Source organism: Sturnira hondurensis, unplaced genomic scaffold (genome assembly GCF_014824575.4).
Source record: "Sturnira hondurensis isolate 20B ecotype Veracruz unplaced genomic scaffold, ASM1482457v3 Scaffold0004136, whole genome shotgun sequence".
Lineage (NCBI taxonomy): Eukaryota > Metazoa > Chordata > Mammalia > Chiroptera > Phyllostomidae > Sturnira > Sturnira hondurensis.
This window is the reverse complement of record NW_028076767.1, coordinates 36,843,587-36,866,535: the sequence shown is the minus strand read 5'-3', so window position 1 is coordinate 36,866,535 and position 22,949 is coordinate 36,843,587. Positions and strand designations below refer to the sequence as shown.

At 35.8% G+C, this 22,949-nt stretch overlaps 1 protein-coding gene across 2 annotated transcripts in view; it reads right to left on the bottom strand.

Annotated features, from left to right (window-relative positions):
* The window catches only part of ZNF385B (zinc finger protein 385B), a 364,110-nt gene that overhangs the window by 233,709 nt on the left and 107,452 nt on the right, over positions 1 to 22,949 (bottom strand). The window lies entirely within an intron of this gene.

The following is a 22,949-nucleotide window of genomic DNA, read 5'->3' as shown; positions in this document are numbered from 1 at the left end:
ATCACTACATAAAACTTTCATATGTACAGAAAATAGTAATGGAATATTTAAGAAAAGACAAAGCTCATTCTAACCAAATGCACGAGGAAAAAAAAAACAGAGGCCAAAAAGAGAACAGAAAACTCATTTCATCATTCCAAGCATATCAGTTATTGCTAAAATCATAAATGGACTAAATTCTTCAGATTATATTCAAAATAAAGATTAGGCTAAAATAAAACATAAAAACATAAACTTAAATCTATGTATTCTTTAAAAGAGACATAGGAGAGAATACTGAAGAACAATCCTCAGTAATTATATCACTATCAGAAACATTAGACTTTAAGGCAAAGAAGAATTACTAGAAATCAAAAGATATGCGATGAAAAACTTTCAAAACAGAAGGAACACACACATGGACAATGTTAGTAATGAAGAAGAAGAACATAATTAGAATTGTTTTAAAGATTTAAACTGATTATTAAAGGGTATGATTATAAATCTGTAGTACAATTTGGAAAACATAAATAGAATAAAAACATCCCTAGAAAAACACAGCTTAGCCAAAACTGACTCAAGAAGAAATAGGAAATCCAAGTAGTTTGTGTAAGATTGGTTTTAAAAGTGTTGCCAATAATTTAAGGAACAGATAAATCAATACACAAACTCTTCCAAAGGAGAAAAAGAAGATACTCACCCTCAACCCATTTTACATGGTAGCACATCTTACAACAAACCATATGAGGATAATACAAGAGAAAAATGTAATCCATTTCTCATGTATGAAGACAAATGCAATAATCATAAAAATTAGCATTTGGGGTTCAGCAATGGGTTAATAGTTAAATTCTATGAGTTTGGTATGTTTACACAGAAATCACAATAAGTTTAATTTAAAAATAATGCAATTAGTTGCATGTATATAAAGTAAAATTTTTGTAATAAAATGCAATATTATGTATCATTAAATATGCTAGACACCAGTAATGAAAGGGAAATTCCATAATATTTTATAGGAGATACACAAAAACCTCATAGTAATGAATGAAATTTTAAAGTATTCCCTTTAAGATCAGGAATACAGGCAAGAAATGTTTCTACATCATTCGCTTTCTTCTGCCTCTGTACACCTACCAGGAAAAGAGGAGTCCAGACCAAGATAGCAACATAAGAGGCTCCTGAATTTACCCCCTTGCACCAATGCACTGAATATACAGATATCCAGGGAGCAATTTCCTGACAGAATCCAGGAACTAACTGAGTGACTGCTACATATTGGGTGATAATGCATAAAGTATATAAAATAGAATAAACATTGCTAAAAAAGTCACTTAAAATACAGTCAGGAGGCTACTGGAGAAGTGGGGCCTGTGCACATCTTGTGCCTCAGTTCTCAGAGATGCATTTAAGTTGCTAATCTTTTGATAAACTCAGTTCAAGGTTGAGTCATGAATACCTTGGAACAACTCCTGTATGGATACATAGGTTTCACCTCCCTCATTGGAGAATCGGAACTAACCAGTCCCTGTTAACCTAGCCAGCAATCCTTCATCTGCATGACAGAATTATACTTTGTGGTTTTTGCCTTTATAAACTCTGCCTTTCTTTGTTCTCTCTAGAATGCAGTTTAGGTTGCTACTTAAATCTGTCTCTCTGGATTGTAATCCTTTTGCTCAAAAAATGCCTTTTATTCTTTATTACAGCCTAAACCACATTGTGTGTGTGTGTGTGGGGAGGGGGGGGAGGGCTTGACATGATCAACTGAGAAAACACCCACGTTGTAAAGGCCTGCATCTAGGTGCTCACTGCATCCCTCCTCTTTGAGGCACCATCAAGTTTGGGCACACCCTCAACTTACTGGGAGACACTAAGAGCAAAGATGGCAGCTTGGACGGTCACAGAGGTTTGCAATAGCTATCATTCTCTCTATCCAGAATTGTAGATATGTCTGAGTACACACACACACATATACAATGGAATATTTTGCCTTAAAGAAAATCCTGTCATTTGTGACAACATGGATGAACCTGAAGGGTCTTACACATTATATACTAAGTGAAAAAGGCTGGCCAGAGAAACACATTATCTGTATGGTATCACTTATCTGTGGAATCTAAAAAGAAAAAAGTCAAACTCATAGAAACAGAGAGTAGAATGGTGGTTACCAGGGGCTGGTGTTGGACAAAACAAGGAGAGGCTGGCAAAAGCATGTGAAACTTCAGTTATAGATGAACAAGATCTGAGGACCTAATGTATAACAGGGTGACCACAACTGACCATATTGTTCTGTGCAACTGAAATTTGCTAAGAGAATTGAGCTTAAGTGTTCTCACCCTCCTCCAGAAACGGTAAATATTTGAGGTGGCAGATGTATTAATTAACATGATGGTGGGAATCCTTTCATAATGTAAATGTTTGTTAAATCTTCACACTGTACACTCTAAATATATTACAATTTTATGTGTCAATTATATGTCAGTAAAACTGAAAAATATTAAGTATCGAACAATTTACAATAAATAAATAAAGCCAAGGATGCATATTTTGACCATTTCTATTAAAATTACCAACTTATTTGAATTTTTGTTTATTTAAATTACTAGGTTTAGCCAGTCTAATTGGGTAAAACAAAACAAAAAAGAAGTACAAGGTATAAAAGCACAGAAAAGGTGAAACAAAACATATTATTTGTAGATGATATGATTACCTATACATGAAATGTGAAATAGCCTAAATTATTAGAATTAATAAACAACTTATCAAGATGGGTGGATACAAACATATATACTTATTTGAGTTTCTATGTACTAGCAACAGTCAATTAGTAAGCCTAATTTATTAAATCACATCACTCAAAACAGCAACATGTAAAATATCTGGAAGTTTATCTAACAAAAGATATTTCAACCATTTTTAAAGAAAACTATAAATCTTTGTTTAAGACTTTAGAGAAGACATGAATTTATGAAAAGGCAGACCATATTATTAGATAAGAAGACTGAACATTTGTACAGAAGAACAAATGGCCAAGGTACATATGATTCCTGAAGAAGGAAAACAAGAAGGGGTGTTTGCTACAACCACCATAAAGACCTCTCAGAAGCCTGTAGATTGTACGACAGTGTGGAGTTGATATAGTATAGACAGTAAATAAACTGATGAAGTAGAACAGAGAGTCCAGAAGCAAACTCGGACACTTGCAGAGCTTGATATTTAATACAATGGGCATTGAAAAGCAGTGGGGAAAAGAAAATATTTATTAAGTAACTTTGGAACAATTGGTTATTTAGAAGAAAGACAACTGCAAAGCACTGATTACATAAAAACAATTCCAGGTAGATGAAAGATTTAAACCTAAACTATAGCTCTGTTATATTCTATCAAACGTAGCAGATTGATACATTTAGGATCTGTATAACCTTGGGCAGGGAAAGACTTCTTAAACGGAATATAACAAGGATGAATCTAAAAAACAACAGAAGCATTGGATTATATTAAAGTTAAGAATTAATTTTATCAAGAGACTATAAAATCAGTGAAAACTCAAGCTATAAATTGAGAATATTTGCAATATGGAAAACTGAAAAGAAATTAATATCTGTATTATATAAATAACTTTACAAATAACTTTTTATAAAACTAATGACTAAAAAGTGGTCATTGATATGAATAGTAATTTCACAGAAGAGGAAATACAAATGGCCAATAAACACAAAAAGATGCTCAACCTCATTAGTCATCAGGAATATGCAAATTAAATCCCCAATGAGATAGCATTTCACAACCACCAGATTGTCAACAATTTAAAAAAGTCAGACAGTCTCAAGTGTTGCCAAGAATGTGAAACAACAGCGTGCTCATCTGCTGTTGGTCAAAGTGTAAACTGATACCTCAACCTAAAGAAACACTTTGGCATATGTTCATTCATCCACTATACAATAATTGGCCACTTACTATGCATCTGGTACTATTCCAGGACTACAGCCTGAACAAAACAGGTAAAGTTTACCATTTCAAGTTAAATATGCAGACCTTTTATGACCTAAATTCCACTTCCTAGAGAGGATATGCCCCATAGAAGGTAAGTATATAACTTAGAAAAATATTTACATATATATATGTAAATGTTCAAAATAGTACTGCTTCTAATCAAATTAAGAAAGAAGGGTGAAAAGAAAAAGAGAAAAAAAGGATGGAAAGGTGATATGCCAAATATGTATCATCAGTTGAATAGATATGTAAAGTGTAGTATGAAATACAAAAGAACATAAAACATTATAATTGAATGAACTATAGCTACATATCAAAAAATACAAATATCAAAAATGTTAGTGGAAGATTATGTAACAATAGGTAAAAACTAAGCATATCCTAAAGATATATACCTATTTAGTGGTAAACTATAAAGAAAAACAAAGAAACATTATAGTTAACACACAGTTCCAGAGAGGAATTACTTCTGGGGAGTAAGAAAAGACAGGGGAATCTAAGGTAGGGTTTTATTTTTTAATTAGGTGGGAGGTATATGAGAGTTTAATTTCCCTTTTAAAAATTACATCTGTGATTTACATACATCTTGAAAGTATCTTATATTTTACATTAAATATACTCTATGTCCTTAGCATATTAGTGAGGCTAAGTTTCTTTGCTTGGTTATCAATTTGGACCAAAACGACAAAGTAATAAAATCAAGGATTCACAAATGCCACTGCATATAAAAATAGTATATCCTATAACAGTATAATCTTGTCTCAGAGAAAAATTTAAAAACAATTTAAAGTCATCAGGAAACTAAATAAAAGAAAAAGAATATCTAATAATGTGATTATCAGGAACAAAATCTATAATATTTTACAAAATTATTTAAAGGTGCAATTAAATCAGTATGCTAAAAATATTTATGTATGTAAATTTTTCCAGACATACTACCATAACAGAATCATTCTATAATTTTCCCCTTTAAATAATGCAATTTGAAAATGGTTAACAAAAATGTTAGAAAATGATAAGAATTTCAATAATAGAAAGTTATTTATATAAATTGGTTCAGCATGGAATCTATCATGTTGGAAACCATATTTAATGAACATTATTCAAACACGGAGGCTAAGTAATGCTTTTTCAGAATAGAAATATTGAAGTGTAGGCTCTTTGTAAAAGGTCAACTGTTGGGAACCGCCCTGCCTGTTTTCGGGAGCTGTAACCGCCCCCAGGGCTAAGGCTGAGTGAGCGACCTTCGGACCATAAGCCACTAAGGAGACAAAGCTTATCTCCCTGGCAGGAGCACCTCTTCTGCTCCTTTTTCCATAACTGTCTCCCAATGCTTGATCAGTTAGCCAATGACAGGTAAGATTCCCCAAGGGGGGAACAACTTAAGACAAGCATGGTCACATAGACGCCCCAGGGAAGGACTTGGGGACCCATGGAGAAAGGGGGTGATGGACCCTCGCCCCTTGGCTTTGATGAAGACTGAATCCTCACTCTGTCTGTGAGAAGTCTCCTAATTTCTTGGTTTTCTTTCCTCCTCTGCCCGACCTAAATCTGAAACAATGACAGAGGGCAGTGTAGCCCTATGCTGGAAAGGTTGGGCTCCCAGGGTGATTAGGCCTGACACAGAATATGTAAAATCCTGTGAAACCTGCTTTTCTAAGAATGCTCTTAATTCAATGATAAAGGATCGAGCAGGAAATGAGTTTGTTTCCCAAAGTTTTGTAGCCTTTTAGCTAACAGACCCTGACTCAGAATAAGCCCTAATAGTTCTTTGTATGTTATCTACTGTTTGATCCTTACTGTCTGACAATGATTAATGAGCTGTACCTGTATTCCTGCAGAAATTAAACCCAATGAAAGCCTGTCTAGACAAGGGCACACAGCGCTCTCCCCTTGAGAAAGTGGCCAGGCCTACCCTTTTCCTCCACACAACTTGGAAGTCCGTGTGAATTTGTCTCATGTCTCATCCATAATGACACACTGCAGGCCAGTGTCTGTGTCAGTCAATAATTATCTTGACCCTTTAAACAAAATTCTAATAAAGAACTGCTCTTTAGTATCTGAAAAATTAGGAAGGAAATATATATATCGTTCCTTAGGAAGGAAATATATATATCATTCCTTATGCATAAACAGTGCCTGTACACATAAATACAATATTTTTACAGAAAAGTCTCAAAATAAAATATTTGTAATTTAAACCATTAAAAATTGTTCTATAAACTTGGCTTACTTAAAATGCAGACAAAAATCCAAAAATAATAAAATGCATACAGACTATTTAAAATTATATAAAATAATTTAAGGGTCAATATATACAATAAAATGAAAATAAATTCTACTTTGAAAATGAGTTCTAAATCTATACCACTATTGGTAGGCATAGATACACACAGGGGTGGGCAAAAGTAGTTTGACAGTTGCATGTGAAACAGAGTTTATTCTTGTTTTATTACTTATCAATATATTATTTGCCATACAAACAACTGTAAACCTACTTTTGCCCCACCCTGTATATAATTTGAGGGAATACTCACAATACATATAAACCAATGAGCATTACAGTGAATTAGTATTTTTACTAGTACAGTAGTAGATGTAATGCAACATTAATTAAATTCACAGAATAAATGTTTAATTTCACTCATCTATTTTCAAAACTTCTATATAGTAAAAAAGGCTTCTGTGATTAAAAGTTCTGTGTACACTGTTCAACCAATAATCTAATTTCTAAACAACTAAATATTTAAAAATGTCAAGTGAAATTGTTCTAGGACAGTTGTCGATCGAGTGAAAAGGTTAGCCGTAAATGAAATATGACTTTAACTACATTTTCCTATGACATACTTTTTATAGTCCAATAAGAAAAGCAAGATTCGATTACCTTAAAATTAACCACCACATATATGAATATCTGCATGTGCATGCATGACATTTATATATGTATATGTAGATATATACATTTATATATTTTCCTTTTCTTTTGAGGTATACATACATAGGGTCATTTTTGACAATTTTTCTGGGATGCTGTAAATTAAAGTGTTGGGTTTTTACACAATGTATTTTTGGTATACAGTGATAATGTTTTCTATTTCTCTAGCTCTGTCAGTTTCACACTGCTCTACAGTGTGAAATTGACAAGAAATGGTACAAAACCTGACAACTGGAAGCACACAAATTTAACAAGAATTTAGTATGCACATTGTTTAAAAGTAATTAAAAATTAAAATTTGATAGTTTGATAGCAATGACTATGTTCCAATTTGACAAGATGCTTCAGATAAAGAACCCCAGAGTCTTCTAAATGTATGAGCCTTTACATATGAACAAATGTTTCTAAAAGCATGAAAGTAAGATAATATAGACAATGGCATACTACCACACTACCTTATAGGGAAAGATGTATACTGATCCTAAAATGAAATCTTAAACTGTAGTTCCTACTTTTGCATTCTTATAGACAAGATAACAGTCATTTCTAACCTCCTCTCTATAGGAACCTTTTCAACTTCCTTTACAACAAAGATGAAATAACAGCTAAAGGGATCAATGATGTGGAAAGTCATGTTTAGTATTCTGTCCTTCCCATCACTAAAATCTCTTGTTTAGTTATTATGGTACCCAAAGAAATTAGGTACCATTATTTGGCGTCTCAGGGACACCACTTCACGCCTCCTTTCATCTTCTTAATACTTGCCTTGCTCTTCTCCATATCTTTTCCATGTTTTCATATACCCATTCCATGCCCATTCAAGGCACTGTTAACAATACAGTTAGACAACCCACTCCTAGAACTTCCACTCACTAGGTGTATGATTTAAGGGCAGCTTCTCTCTGGACCTGTGTTGCTCACTAGGATATGAGAGAGTACTTATATTGCAACAGTTTTTTAAACAATGACTATAAATGTGATTTTATATATAAAGCACTTAGCATAGATAGTGGTTGGTACAAGATAAGACCTCAATAAACGGTGGAGGTGGTGGGTTAGTTTTTTTATTACATCACTTTTTACTACTTCTATCCCACTGCTTCTATTCTAATCTTTCTACATTATTTCACCAGGACAAAGACCAGTATCAGTAACACAAAAGTAGCCAGAAAAATATGGGCTATTTCTGTTTGCTTAATAGGCGATTTGTAGTAATGGGAAGAGGAGGAGATAATATAATAATAATAATAATAGTAATAACACAAACATATTTGATGGGCATTATTTCATGTAACATGCACAGCATTTCTGTAAGTTTTGTACAGTAGGTATTATTTTCCTTATTTTAAGGATGAGGAAACTGAACCCCCAGTTAGAATAAGTAGCCAACTGGACATTGATCCATAGCATGTCATCCCATCCTGATAACCCATTGGCGTAAGTAGTGAAACACCTGGGCTATAGTGATCTGTTCAAATGAGATGAAAAATACTCCACATTAAAAATAGATAATAGCTACCTTGAAAGATGATTTGAGTGTTGTAGAAGATAACTTACCAGGTAATCCTTTATTAGCTATGACTTTATTAGTTTCGCTAATTAAAATGTATTTTATTGATTTCCATTGATTTTATCTTTCCAAAAAGTAATACTCCAAACAATGTAAAATATGAATGATTTACTTTCTGGTATACAGGTCTAAGCAATATTAGGATACCACAGTATGAACTATCTTACAATGTAATGCTTGAAAAAGGCCCTTTACAATTGGGAAAACGATATCTGAAAAGTGTATGATTGCTATAGTTATAAATGACAACTTCCCACCTTTTAAGATTAACCACGGGAAAGAGCACTAATGCTCACCACTGTTTTATAATCTACTTAAGATTTATAATCTACTTAAGTAGACTGTAATTACATAGTTTTTCTGATCAGGTATATATTTTTTATTTTTATAAACTTAGAATTATATACAAAACAAGGATAAATTGGGAGTTATGATTAAAAATGTAACCGATGAACATGTCCAAATAAAAAACTGTTTTGAATAACCACCATCCTAAAACACCATGTCACACCTAAATTCTACATATTTAAGCCATATAGTACACATCAAAGCTACCATAATAAAGTGACTGAAAAGATTTAGTTTGAACACTGAGGAAATCTTACTTGTGAGCAGATGTCTAGACTAGTTTGGAGGCAGCAGGTTTTCATTGGGTGACTAATCACATCACTGGGGGCATTTTTGTGAAGTCTACAAAATGGATATTTAGTAGTGAAATGTTTACAGATTAGTAACAAACAATGTAGGCACTTCAAGACATTTCTGCAGAGCATCACAGTCACAGTACGTGCCCTGAATCTCAAAACACAGGCGGTGCATCCCCATCCTTAGAGAGCGACTGCCCTTTTGTCAGGTTTGACCGATTTCAGACAAACACGAATGGGAGATCTGCCTGAATAAACGGCACACAAACTCTGGGGGCGTAGTTATCTCGTGTTCTGAGAGCAGCTAATTGTGGAGAAACCCAAACCGTATGACCAATTTTCTTCTCTTTTTGTAAACTATGACTGCAGCTAATCTTCAGAAATCTATATGAAGGGTAAATGTGTGACAATGAAACGAAGTCACATGGAAAATATTCCTAGAATTTCCCAGCTTAAGTGGTTCTTAAAGAGTACTTAAAAACGTAGTCTGAATCTCTCATTTTGGCAAGAAGGACTCTGAAGCCCAGAGGATTATGTGACTTATTCAAGGTCTTAAAGTCAAGTAGGAATGGCCTTGAGACAAAAGTCCAAAACACTCAACCATCATCTGGTGTTCTCTCCACCACCCTACAATGTCTTTTAGATGGAAGGGAACAGTCACTGTGTAAGATCCACTTTTGTGAAGTCTGGGTTTTAAAAATGTATCTTTTTCATAGTTAATCTTTTTTGGTCCCAAATAAAACAACATTAATATATGTGTAAATATTTTTTAAAAATAACTTTGGTTTTTAAGTCTACTGTTACCTACTCTCAATATGTTGTTGTACTCTTCCCAAAGAGCTGGTGTCAGCAGAAATCTTTAATACTAGTTAGCAAACTAAAATCTTTAATTTCTAGAGATGGTATCTGTAAATTCTCAGTTGGGAAGATAGGAAAAAGAAATCAGTGCTAGTTTACTGCATGAGTGATAGGAAGCATTACACAATATTCTTCAAAAACACTCATGTCATTTTATGTATTTATAATTTTAAAGTTCACTTTATACACTTTGATAAATGATCAAGTTAGGAATCTACTGAAATTTATTAAAACCAAGATAGCACAAATAGTTTTTAAACTTTTCTTAAAATCAACCTGCAAGATAACATCTTCTCAAAAGATTCAAGTTTAGAGTATCAGACAAAGAATATGATAAATTCTAATGACTGATGGAGTTAAGATAAAACTTCAAAGAATATTTAGCTCATGTGAAATATTTATACTGGAGTCAAAACTGGATTAAGGAAAACTAATGAAAATATTCTTCTACACTTAAAAAAAAGGAAATTAACTTACTTTCTTGTTCAAGTTCCCCCAAATCCCAAAAGGAAACATTCAATTCTCTGGGACTTGCTGAAAGACACGGTTAGAAAGGCAAGGCAGCTAGAGCTGAATTAATCAAGCAAACATCATCGACAATCAACAGAACTTGCCTGGTGATTAAACTCCGGTTGAGACAGCTGGAGGTAGACTCAATCTAGTCAGAGAGTCCATGAAAATAGAATCTTAAGAGTGCAAAATGGTCTTAGAAAACTGACTTTGTAAATAGTTATAAACCTCTCAGCATTTTCAGAGCTACAGGGACAAAATCTAAGTTAAAAACCAGGAAAATAAGTCTTGCATTTTCAAATTTACCAATATCATATAAATTAGTACAGCTTCTTACCCCATATCATTTTTCTTTTTTCCAATTGAATAAGAAGTATATGAAATACTCATGTTCCCCAATTTCCTAACTATTCCAAGCGGTCCCATAGATATTAGCAATCAGAAGGGCAGGAAATTGAATACCATAGTGTTCCAAGGCAAGGGTTGCTTAATTGTTAATTTTAAATTGTTAAATCTTACCAGATCTAGATTCTTGCTCAATTGATTTAACACACGATGGGAAAATTCTAAGATTGATCACACCCTCGTTAGAGTAGCCACACTTCCCAGTGTAAGATAACCTGAGTTTATGCCTGTGGTCCTGGCTTAAACTTTCACAATGCTTATAAAAATCCCATTTTGATGGTAAATCACAGAACAATCACCTATAAAGAACTAAGTGGCCCTTCCCTTACTCTGCTAATCCCCAAGGAGACTTTTCTTCCATACAACTTAATGCTAGAAAAGGAGGGTAAATGCTGACCTCACCATAATAGAAAGATTCCAATTTACACCTTGACTTTTTAGTCCCACCTCCTGTCCTGTTTCTTCACTGCTTTCTATTACTAGTAAATATTTTGCTGCTTCCTACGGCAATTGTGTGTTATTCTTCTGACATTTTCCCACTAGTGCTTAGTTAGCTTGGGAACACCTAACACTAAATCTATAAAAAGATGCTTCAAAGCCACTAATTAACTTACAAATCAATTATTGCAACACAGCTCATTTGTAACCTGGATGTAGCTTCTGTACTGATAAAAGAATTTAGGACAAAAGTTATGCTTAATAAATGCTACTGAATTAACACCCATGTGAATAAATAAAGGAATAAGAGAGGAATTTATAGACAGGAGATTTACTGTGAAGTAACAGAAAAATTCCTAAGCTACAAAAACAAAGATACAGGATGGCAGCAAGATAAACAAGCAGAGAACTGAAGTGTCATTAAGTTTGAAAGAGTCCCTGCCATGCACTGTTTTCCACAATGACCAGAATGCCCTAAGGCACCCAGCGTTATAAACTTGGCCTACTAGGATATTTTTTCTTTTTACTGTAGAAATGTAACTCAGACTTTATCACAGAATCACTAGTTTAAATGGGTTAAATTGTCAGACATATGCATTAAGCAGACCAAAATGCAGGTAAAATATGCATACATTGACCTTTAACCTGTAATTCTCAGATTTGGCTAGTATTGCTCCTATTTTGTGCAAAAGAGGGTAACCAAGGTGGCAAACCTCTGATTTTACTTTTTCACAATTACTATGTTTTTAAAGCATTGTGTCAGGCTCTGTAGCACCTATACCTTTATTTGCTCATCACTCCTATCCGACGAGGTATGCTTTTATAAATGCAGAAACTGAGTTTAGAGTGTTAGGGACCTTGCCCACACAGTTAATATGAGACTAGGCCAGAGTTTGAACCTGCGGCTCACTGATGTCAAAGCACAAACTCTTTGCCACTATACCCTATTATGTCACTGTTAACAGTGCCTTCACAATGAATTCATTTGTGGTGCTTCTTTTAAAGGTTCTCCATTACCTATACAGTATAGCACAAACCCCTTTAACCACTGATTCTCAGGGGAGGCTTTTGAACAGACTGAAGAGCTTTTAAAAACACCCATGCCAATGATGCTGATTTAGTTTATCAGGGCAGAGCCTAGACATCAGTACTATTTAAAAGTCCCCCAACCAATTCTGAAGTGCAGCTGGAACTTGGTGTATCCAGAGACTTGCACACCAGGCCCTCTGAAATAGCTTGCCTACTTTGCAAAAACACTGCTTCCTGACAGTTCTTCACAGTCATCCTACTCTCCAGACATACCACAAACAAACCACCACTGAGCACTAATCTTTACACAAAGAAATAGTATCTATCAAAGGAAAGAAACTTCTTTGGATTAGAATCTCTGTCTGTCCCTCTCTCTCTCACTCACTCGCTCACTCTCACCCTCTCATTCACCCTTTGTAGTTTGGATATTACAGTGCCTGTGCTGATTCTTGGACACTGTGAACTTATTAAAACTATGTAACATAGCAAGTGTATGAGGCATTTTTCTCTTCTCTATTTCTGTTGTCATTTTTATTAGGAAGAGAGAGATGGAAATTCATAGAATATTAGCATTAAGTCAACAGTGATGGTGTCCAGTTAGCTCGGCCAATAAGAGCATGGTACTAATAAAACTAATATCATGGTTTTACTGTCATCTAGATGGCTCTTTATGGATTCATAAACTCAAACTTAACAAGTTGGGCAATGCATAGATGCATATAATCAGCAATTATGTCTCTAATTGTAATAGGGAAGGATATATATATATATATATATATATATATATATATATATATTTACTTGTGGGAAAATCCAATAGTATCATCTTCAACTGCAAACAACAGCATATTTTAAAGAGCAGCAGTAGAGCCAATTTAGACCAGTTAAAAGACTGGTGTAGTTAATCAATAATTAGCTGATCATAATATTAATCAAGTCCTTCATGCCACATTTCTGCAGGCTGACACTGAATTATGAGATAAAATTACTCCCACTTCAGCTCAGCTGGGATTTTGAGCTTATTAAACATAAAGAATGAGTTAAATTAATATTCAAAGGACCAAGGGAATTCATGATAAAATGTCCATCATCTCCTCATGACTTTGTACTACAACCCCAAAGGTAAGATCACCCAGTGTTACAAATTTCTCAAACAGAGAATTAAATGTATGAGATTAAAAACCAAACCCTCTGCACAACAGAGTGAGCTCAGCGCTGCCCTGGATGCTGTCATGTTCGTGGAATGAAGGCAGGCTTATTAGTATTTTAACATAGTTTTGGTCTTTCTTACTTATCCTCTTAATATGGTACTGTGATGTGCACTGAGGCACTTCAGAAGCTTTCTTCCACAAAACTGAGGTCCGTAAGGGACTTGTGTTTTCACTAGGGCAACTGGAAGTATTTTATGGGAGGGACGCTCCAGGGACTGTGTACAAGTATGAAAACTTAAGGAGTATATGTCCAGCGAGTTCTGGAAGGAAAAACACACACCATCAGGCAGGCTACAGCTGGACACGGGATAGTTACAGAGGGTCAATGCAACACCTGCTTAGGACTTGGCCAAACCCCAGCTTTTCACCTTGAACTTATAAGGAGCAGATACTTGGGAATACAAAGGGCAACAGGCTAGATCATCATCCAAGTGCCTGGTGAAATAGCTTAGACTTTATATTTTTTTCTCATTTGTTAACTGTGGCTAGAAACTATGGTCATCATCTGACAAACTATAAGCTTTTACTGTAATAACTTTTTATTACATCGCATTCTTCCCATTTTCCCACCATTTCTTTCATCTTTTATTTTATTTTTATGTGAATATCTGTTATTCTCAAAAGTAAGCCATGTATATAACAAAAACTTCAAAACTAATACAAGGTGTAATCGTTAAATGAACCTCTACTTCAGGCTGTCCCTCAAACTGGCCTTCAGATTTCTCACGGAGTCCAGTGTGGAGAAAAGCCTGAGGACGGTGAAGACTCTCAATGCCATACATGCGGGATAGCTCCCTGGGATCCTGCTGCACCTAGAGCCACAGCTGGCCCAGACCACGGGGGCATGGCAGCACCAGGCCCAGATGTCTGAGGCCCCCTGATGAGTATCAAGGTCAAGCTGGGGGCTGAGATCAGCACTCATCGCCACCTGCTGGAAGAAGGGGAGTACTTTGATCCTGCTCACGCCCCGGACAACAGCAACTCCATCCAAAAGGTCACAGTCTCAGGACTGTGGATGGCAAAGTGGTATCTGAGGTCAACATCAAAGTTTTGAGGTGTTAAAGGCAGTGGAAGTGGGGCACCACTTGGGGGGCAGGAGGCTAATAAAAAGTTCAGAGATCACTGAAAAAAACAGTCTACCTCAAACAGTACAAAGGATAATATAACTTTGAACTCAGTCTCCAGTCTCCTTATGAAATTCACTCATCCCTTTTCACTTTCTCCTCCTCCCATCCCTTTTCTCTGTATGTATATATATGTACACTCACATCTTAACACACAGATACATATCTTTTACACAAACAAAACATGTTTTGTTCTGCATATTTCTCATTTTACTTACATCTTCTACATTATTCCATATCAGTTCTGACAGATGTACTTCATTACTTTAAATGACTGCACAGTATCGGCTATGGTTTGAATGTTGGCAAGCCCCCAAATTCATATGCTGAAGTCCTAATGCCCAACGTGATGGTATTGGGAGGCAGGAACTTTGGGGGGTGCTGAGGTCGTGAGCACAGAATCCGCAGGAATGGGATTCTTGCTCTGATCAAAGTGCTCACAGAGATCACTTGCTCCTTCTGCCTTGTGAGGATAGGAGAAGCATGTGACCTGCAAGAGGGCCCTTCACTCACCAGGCCAGCACCCAATTCCCTGACTTCCAAAACAGTGAGAAATAAATGTCTGTTGTCTATAAGCTACTCAGTCTGTGGCATTTTGTCATCGCACCCCAAACAGGCCAAGACAGTATCACACAGCATGAATGAACCATAATTATCACCATCTACTGCTGGTTATTTGTGTTTGATTTGCCTACTACGAATAGTGTTACAGTAAAATCCTCTGTGTATTTGTGTATAGACAGATGAAAGAAAATGTATTGTTCTATGTATATTTGTACACATATGCAAGTGTGTATCTTGATTAAATCTGGGGCAGTAAACTTTCTGGGTCAAAAGATATGCAAATTTTAAATTTTGATAATTATGGCCACATTGCCCTGTGAATACATGAACCAATTTACACCCTGCCAACCAACATTTCATCACAGGTTTCATCTTGCTCATCTGATGGCTATGATAAAAACTGTCTCACTATAGTTTTAAATAATTACTTATTTTTTAAAAATTGTGAAGAATACTATTGAATAACGTACTGAGCTCTGCACAAGTGTTCACAGATCCTATATTCAAGTGCCTGATACTATACTCGTGTGTCCTGTCCTCTGGCCCAAGTTGTACGTATGCCATTTACTCTGTTCCAAGTATCGGCTCCAGCTGCACCTGGAACCAGGTGTTTTGAGAGTTACATAATTAGAAGAATTAGGACACAGTTCCTACCCTCAAAGCAGTCTAGCAGGACAGAAATGGAATAAAAATAATAAACATTCATTGTTCTAAGTACAATAGTAGAACATGCATATTCTTTGGATGTAGACATTAACTCTGGATAAAGAGCTTGTTCCTTGAATACACCTCAACTATCTAATTTATCTTTACATTTTATAGACTATACAAATGTGATTAGAAACATAATATAATACTTTGGTCAGCAAGAAGTATGATTATGCAATTACAGCTAATAATTAAACGGTCTGATGAGGTGAAAATTATTTTAAGTGACTCATCCATACTTATAATCTATATTTATTGCAATAATTTATATATACAGAATAATTTATAAAACTAACTTGTTTGCTACGTGTTTTGGGTACTTGAAACTTTTTCTGAAAAACCATAGCATTCATTTTGCAGATATTGTAGCTCTTCTTTTGATTAAAGCACAAACTTTTGTCTTCTGCCCATCCTCCTCCACAACTCATTGAACTATTATACTTGTAATATGTGGTGATTCTTATTGTCTAACTTGTTATACCATGCTTGCCCTAAAGTATGAGGTGTGTTAAAGGTCATCCTTTATATACACAGAAGGCCCTTTGAGTATTCAGGTCCTATAAAATGTGACCCTAATGTCAACAGCACTGATTGGTAGACTACCATGTGAGCTTTTATTTGCCATTCCAACCTTCTCTGAAAGCTGTCTTCCAGTCAACAAGAAAGTTTTAAAACTTTATCCCTGAACTAAATTCGACACACTGATTGCACTACCATTTCAGATCTCTCTTTAACTTCCAAACGTTATCACATTGCAGTCCACTGGCCAGTTCTCCCTTAAATGTAGACATTCAGGCTGCACTACCCACAGAAAGGCAGAAGAAGCTGGTGTGACGTAGGGACGCCGTCGGGTGGAGTGGGGAACGGGGTTCAGAGGTCTAGGTTTGACTCCCAGTTCTGCTCTTGTCAGCAAGTCACTTAGCTTTTCACTGATGCTGCTGATTTATTGTTAGGACAATGAGCAAATACTACTTTCTTTACTTCCCAGGGTTATGGTAAGGACCAACTGAAATAATAGATGGAAAAGGATGCAATAAGCTTCCCTGATCCCCTTTCAGAATCCCCCTTCCTTTCCCTCCCAGGCCTGGTCTGTATATGGCCCTCGCCCACCAGAGCCTCCCACCCGCCATCTGGAGCTCCTATGCTCCAGGCCCGTGTCTCCCGCCAACACTGACCTGCTCTAGGCTTTTTCTCTCAGAGCCTCAGTTTTACTAGAAGATAGATGTAAGATTAAGAAACAATAAATTCTAAATAGTCATCAGCTACGTTTTTTGAGTAGCCAATAGCACACACCAAAGCATCAAGTCATCACTGGCCACCTCACAGCTTCTACTAACTTCTGACTGTTCATATCCCTTCCATTTCGCTTCAACTTGCCACACACTGGACTTCATATGAGTCTAACCTAATCTTCAGAACAAATCTATGGAATGAAATCCACTATTATTGTTGCTTCACAGATGAGGACACTGAGACTTGGAGAGTGAAGTCGCTTGCCCATGGTCCCACCACTAAGCTGTGCTGGAGCTGAGCTTGAAACCTCACAGAAAGCCCTCCCACCGTCACCGCGCTCTGCAGCTTCACCTCGATGCAGAACCAATGTAGTGAACAAATGGTGCTGTTATATCACCTTAATAATTTAACAAGTTCATATAGCTGTAGAGTCTGGAGTTGGAACATCATCTACTCTAACCATCGATTCAAGCCTTGGCCTTTTTCTCAGGCACCGAAGTCATATTTTGCCTTATTGGTAGTTGAAACAGCATTTACTTGATTAAAGAAGGATAAGGACAAGGCGTACAGGTAGAAATCTGACACTGGTTAAGTGACTTGTAGCTGAAGCAAGAAATAAGTGATAGAGGTCATTTCCAAGCCATCCCATTTCCTCCTCACCGCAATTAAAGCATGGTCCACAACCCACTGCAGGGCCTCTAACTGCTGCGCACAGAAGGACAGCCAGTGTTTGTCCCCTAACAGAGACCAGTGGTTGTGTACCTACATCACACAAAATCCAAAAGCTCCACTTAAGCAAGAATTACCTAATTTATCATAAATACAATATTACCTACTGTGCAGCAATAAAAATACATAAAATGCAGAAAAATACCAGAAAAAGGAGGTCCCTATAAGATTCATTTCTGAATCTGCTTACTCCTGATTATTTAGACTTTTTTTTCAAAATGTAGGCTCCTGTTCCTTGTACCCCTCAAATAAAAATTGAATTAAAAATGCTACTTTAACTTGCTGGAAGAAACAGAAGTTTACAAAAAGTCAAGTCATTCCCCCCAGCATCTTCTCCCAACGCTACCAAAGAGTGGATCAGAGGGGAAAAAACAGAATTTCTGTAGACCTCCCAGTGAAAGTCACACAACATTCTGAAATGTCAGCAAAGGGATGTGTAGCTAAATGCCCCAGTGGCATTGCAGACCTCCTGGACAGAAGCAAAGACAGACACCTCCTCACTCTGAAAGAAGAGGTGCCCCCCATGGGAGACTCCTAATTATCACTCAATTGCCATTTGCCAAGAGAATATAGCTATTGAGCAATTTCGCCTTATAGGAAATTAAAAGATAGACTCTCTCAAACTGATAGCAACTTTAACTTACTCACCGGTGCTTTTTCTAAAAAGGTGAGAACTGCATAGAAAAAATGTCTTTGAAGATAACTAATTGAGATTTAGATTATTGATTCACATTGATATTTTGCGATAACAAACAGACCACACAGCCAACTAGGACATGGAGACTAGAACAGAGTGCTATTTAAACAGTAATCAGAATCTTTTCCCAAAGAACACAGTGTAGATACCACAAAGGTCACCAATATTATTTTAAACAATTAGAAGAAGTAATTCATAACACAGTAACATGTATGGCTAGACAAAGGTAGAAAGCTGGTTGCTGTGGGGAGGTAAAACAATATATTTTGACATCCAAAATAATCCTATTGAAATAGTGGTATACTGTTACTAGACATTCAAAAATGGAGGTAAATTCTCTTCTCCTGTAGGACAAGAGACATTGATAAATAACCTAAATCAATGGGTCTATTTTTTCAATTTAATTGAAAAGAAAATACAGTTTACGGAACGCTTCTTTATTGGGCTGGTAGAATTAATCCATTTCTAAAGCCTGGGTTAACTGCTCTCACATTCAACTGGTCAAGTTGGGCTAAAAATAGTTTTCCTGGTTTGACATGTCATATGGCCGATGCAGAGAGAACTAAAGTGGCATTTTAGACTGGGTACAAAAAGGTTAGCTCAAAGAATTTACTCTAGACATCTCTACCTTATTCACTAATCAACAGCAAGATTGCCTAACACAAAATTTTGTTACACTATATGTAAGTTTACATTATATATATATATATATATATATATATATATATATATATATATATATCTCCTTTCGGGAAACAAATTTTGCACTGATATCTAGTCACTCCTGCTGGAGATGCTTACAAAAAGAGTAGAGGGGTGGAGAAATTGGGAAGTGAGAAGAAAGGAGACAGGTAATGCAGAGGGTTGAGTAAGCAGAGAGAGCTTTACAATACAGCCTTGGGTGAGATGAAGGAAGATGAATGAGCCTTTACTCCTTATACTCCTGTGGGGAGGTTGCCAGATGTGTCAGAGTGACATCCAGTGCCAGATAGCACGTTGTGCTCCGTTCTGGTGAATTAAAATTGGAGTAACTGGGCTGGGAGCAGTGTTTTGGATAAATAGTTTAGCAACTGTACAATGGGCATTATATTGATATATTAACACATTTTTAAAAAATTCAGTAACACCTGCCTATAAATATTTTTATATCCTATAAAGAACATAGTAGGTACACGATAAATATATCTAGTCTATTTTACTCAGCAGTGGTGCACTGAATAATTACAGTATCTCATAGATCTTCTTCCATGTCAAGTTTGCAAGTTACTATGTCTCTCTGAGAAACCTAGGAACTGGCAGTCAAAAGTAAGAGTCCTGGAAAGTCCAAAGGACTATGGCCATTTGAATGAAGTCCAGACGGAGGGACCTCTCATTAAGCATCTTTCCTATAACAGAACAAAATTAATTTATACTCATCTCACACATGTAGAGGCAGGACAATTGTGAAAATGTTCTGTTGGCAGGGGATAACAACTGGAAATTAATCATACAATTCTCAGTATTACTTATTTAAAATGTTACTGACAGCTGTTGTTGAATATGATGCCTTTGTGGTTTTATCTCACTATTTACAGGAGGCTTTCATATCCTCACGCACGATTTCTGTTCCACCAATGCTATATTTTATACCATTCTAAGGTTCTCAAATGGGAACTTTCTCATCATGGGAGTTTCCAAGCATAAAGTCTAACAGTAGAAACTGATTCCTTTTATTGGGATTTGAAGCCTCCATTGTGGCTTTATTAGGACACAACTATCTAGCTAATTTTTGGAGACTTGCTTTATACACCCAATCAAATTTAAACTTCAGCTAAATAACAAATAATTTTTAGTAAAAGTATGTACTAAATATTGCATGGCACATACTTACATTAAAATTATTCATCACCACAGCAACATACCTCAAAACACAATACAAACTATAGAAATGGTCCAAAATGGTTACTAAACACATACATGGGAAAAGCTCAATGAACAAACGTGAGTTTACTACATCTGCTGTATTTCATAACTGTTTTTTAATCTGCTGAAGGGAACCCTGTTGTTGTCATCTCTTTATCTAAAATTAAAAAGATGCAGGTAAATCACTGAGATACATAAGAATCCCACATTTTCATGATAACTTTCTAAATCCTATTTTTTGAAAGAAAAGTTACTGTTAAGACTTCAGGGAGCTACGCTAAATTATCCCTCGCTTCCTCTAGAAAATTTTCTATGGTCTATGAGCTGTGAAAAGTTTCCCTATTCTAAGGGAATTCTGACATGCTAAAACTTCTTTAAAGGTTTCATTTACTGAACACATTACATCATCAGGAAATTTAAAGAGAAAAATATCAATGTACTCTAACCTTTGAAATCTCAACTCACAATCCCAATTGGTTTCCTGGGCCTTGGGGAAGTGAGACATATAAGATACTTATTTGTAAGCCAAAATCTAAAACAAAATCCCCCTGACAATCTAATGATACCTTGTGACATGACATTCCCAAAAGAACAGAAGAAAAAAATTATTTAAAATTATGCTTCATGTAAAAACAGAAAATCTTTTAATTATAATGCCACATATTATATCCTTGCATTTCCATAAATAACATTTTATCTTGAATCCTTAATCAAGTCTCATCACCTTATCTAGGCAAAGATCCAAGGGTTAACAAGGAAAAACCCACAAAAGTAAATATTTCAGAAGTGTTTTCAGTTTTGTTGTCAAAGCCATATGAGAAAAAAAGTACAAAACACCATTCCATCCTGTACCCCAATTCACCTATATATATCCATTACTGCCATGCAAAGAATAAACACAAGAATAAATAATTCACTGAATGTCCTTGGTAGTTAATTTTGATTACCTCTATTTCAAAATGCATTATGATCAATAAAACTCTCAAGAAGATTTATTTTCCAATGGGAAAAAAGGCTAAGGGAGGCATTCTTACAACATCTGCAAGTACATTTCCTCTGTTATCATTCTGGGGGAACAAAGAAAAAAGTATTTTCATGTTTATGTAATTTTAGCATTTGGGAGGTTTTACTTTTCAAAATAAAGCAGTTCTAATAAAGGAGACATTTTTCAACATTTTTAATGCATCTTGAGAATGTTTAATTTTATTCCTAACTAACCCTCCTCATAGCACCTGTATTCGATAAAGTATGGGCAGTTTATATCAAATATAAACTACATAAAAGCTTCCGTTCTCTCCAACAACGCTCTAGGATGTATTACGAAACAAGCAGATAAGCCTTAAGGATTGCACAATATGGTCAATTCGAATAGAGTGGTTTTCTGCAAACATTGCAAAAAGTGGAACAAACACCTTACATTTCAGAGCACAGCTATTGTAATGTCACATGTTAAGTCAGTTCCCAAGTGGGAAATGTTAGCACTTTAAACCTGCAGGTCCTGGGTTAATCACATAAAGGAAATTTGGAGAAACGACAGTGCATTCAGAAATGGACTAAGTTGAAGGTAAGAGTCTCTTTTTGGTGGTCTAATTAGGTGACCTCCCCCATTTCAGCTTTTTAAAAACTTGTCATAGAGACACCTTAGCAGAAGCTGTCAGCTTTGACAGAATACCAAAATCCTGGCGGTGAACCATAAATGGACCATTACCACAAAAAGAGCTGCTAAATGAGAAACCATGTGCTCAGTATAAAACTAATTTCATGCTTTCAAAAGCACACAGCAGCTTCTAGCAAGATAGTGGCCCTGGGACTTGCTGAGACAGACTGGCGAACACAAACGGCTTGCTCCTGACGCGTCTGCTTAGCCAAGCTTTACATGTACTGGCAGTAAATGGGGTTCTCGAACCTTCTGTCAAACAAGTACACATTTATCTATAACTTTACAGCTGAAAGCTATAAAACATCTGCTGCAAATTTAGCAGGAAAAACACATACACATACATACACATTATATATACATGCATATGCACACATACCCCATGTGCCATGTAAGCTTCCAATCAAATAAGAATAGAGTTCTCTGCAGACCGTATGTTCTAAACAGACACGTAATAAGCATACTGCTATTCCAATACATCGTAAGTCTCACAGTCCTCTCTTCTTCAGAGACAGCTTCTCATCATGTAGGAATTGCAGTTTAGAAGAGCCTAAGCCATAGGACTCCATCTGCTCAGAGGCTAACTTTGAGTTTGCCCTTACATAGTCGGCTTTCAGATATTCTGTACTTATAACATGACATCAGACTGTCTGGGCACGACAACCTAGTAATTTAACCACCCAGGTGAGTCTCAGTACTTTATTTACATTTAAATGATAAAATCTGCTACATTTAAAACATGTAATTAAAACACCCTTTAGGA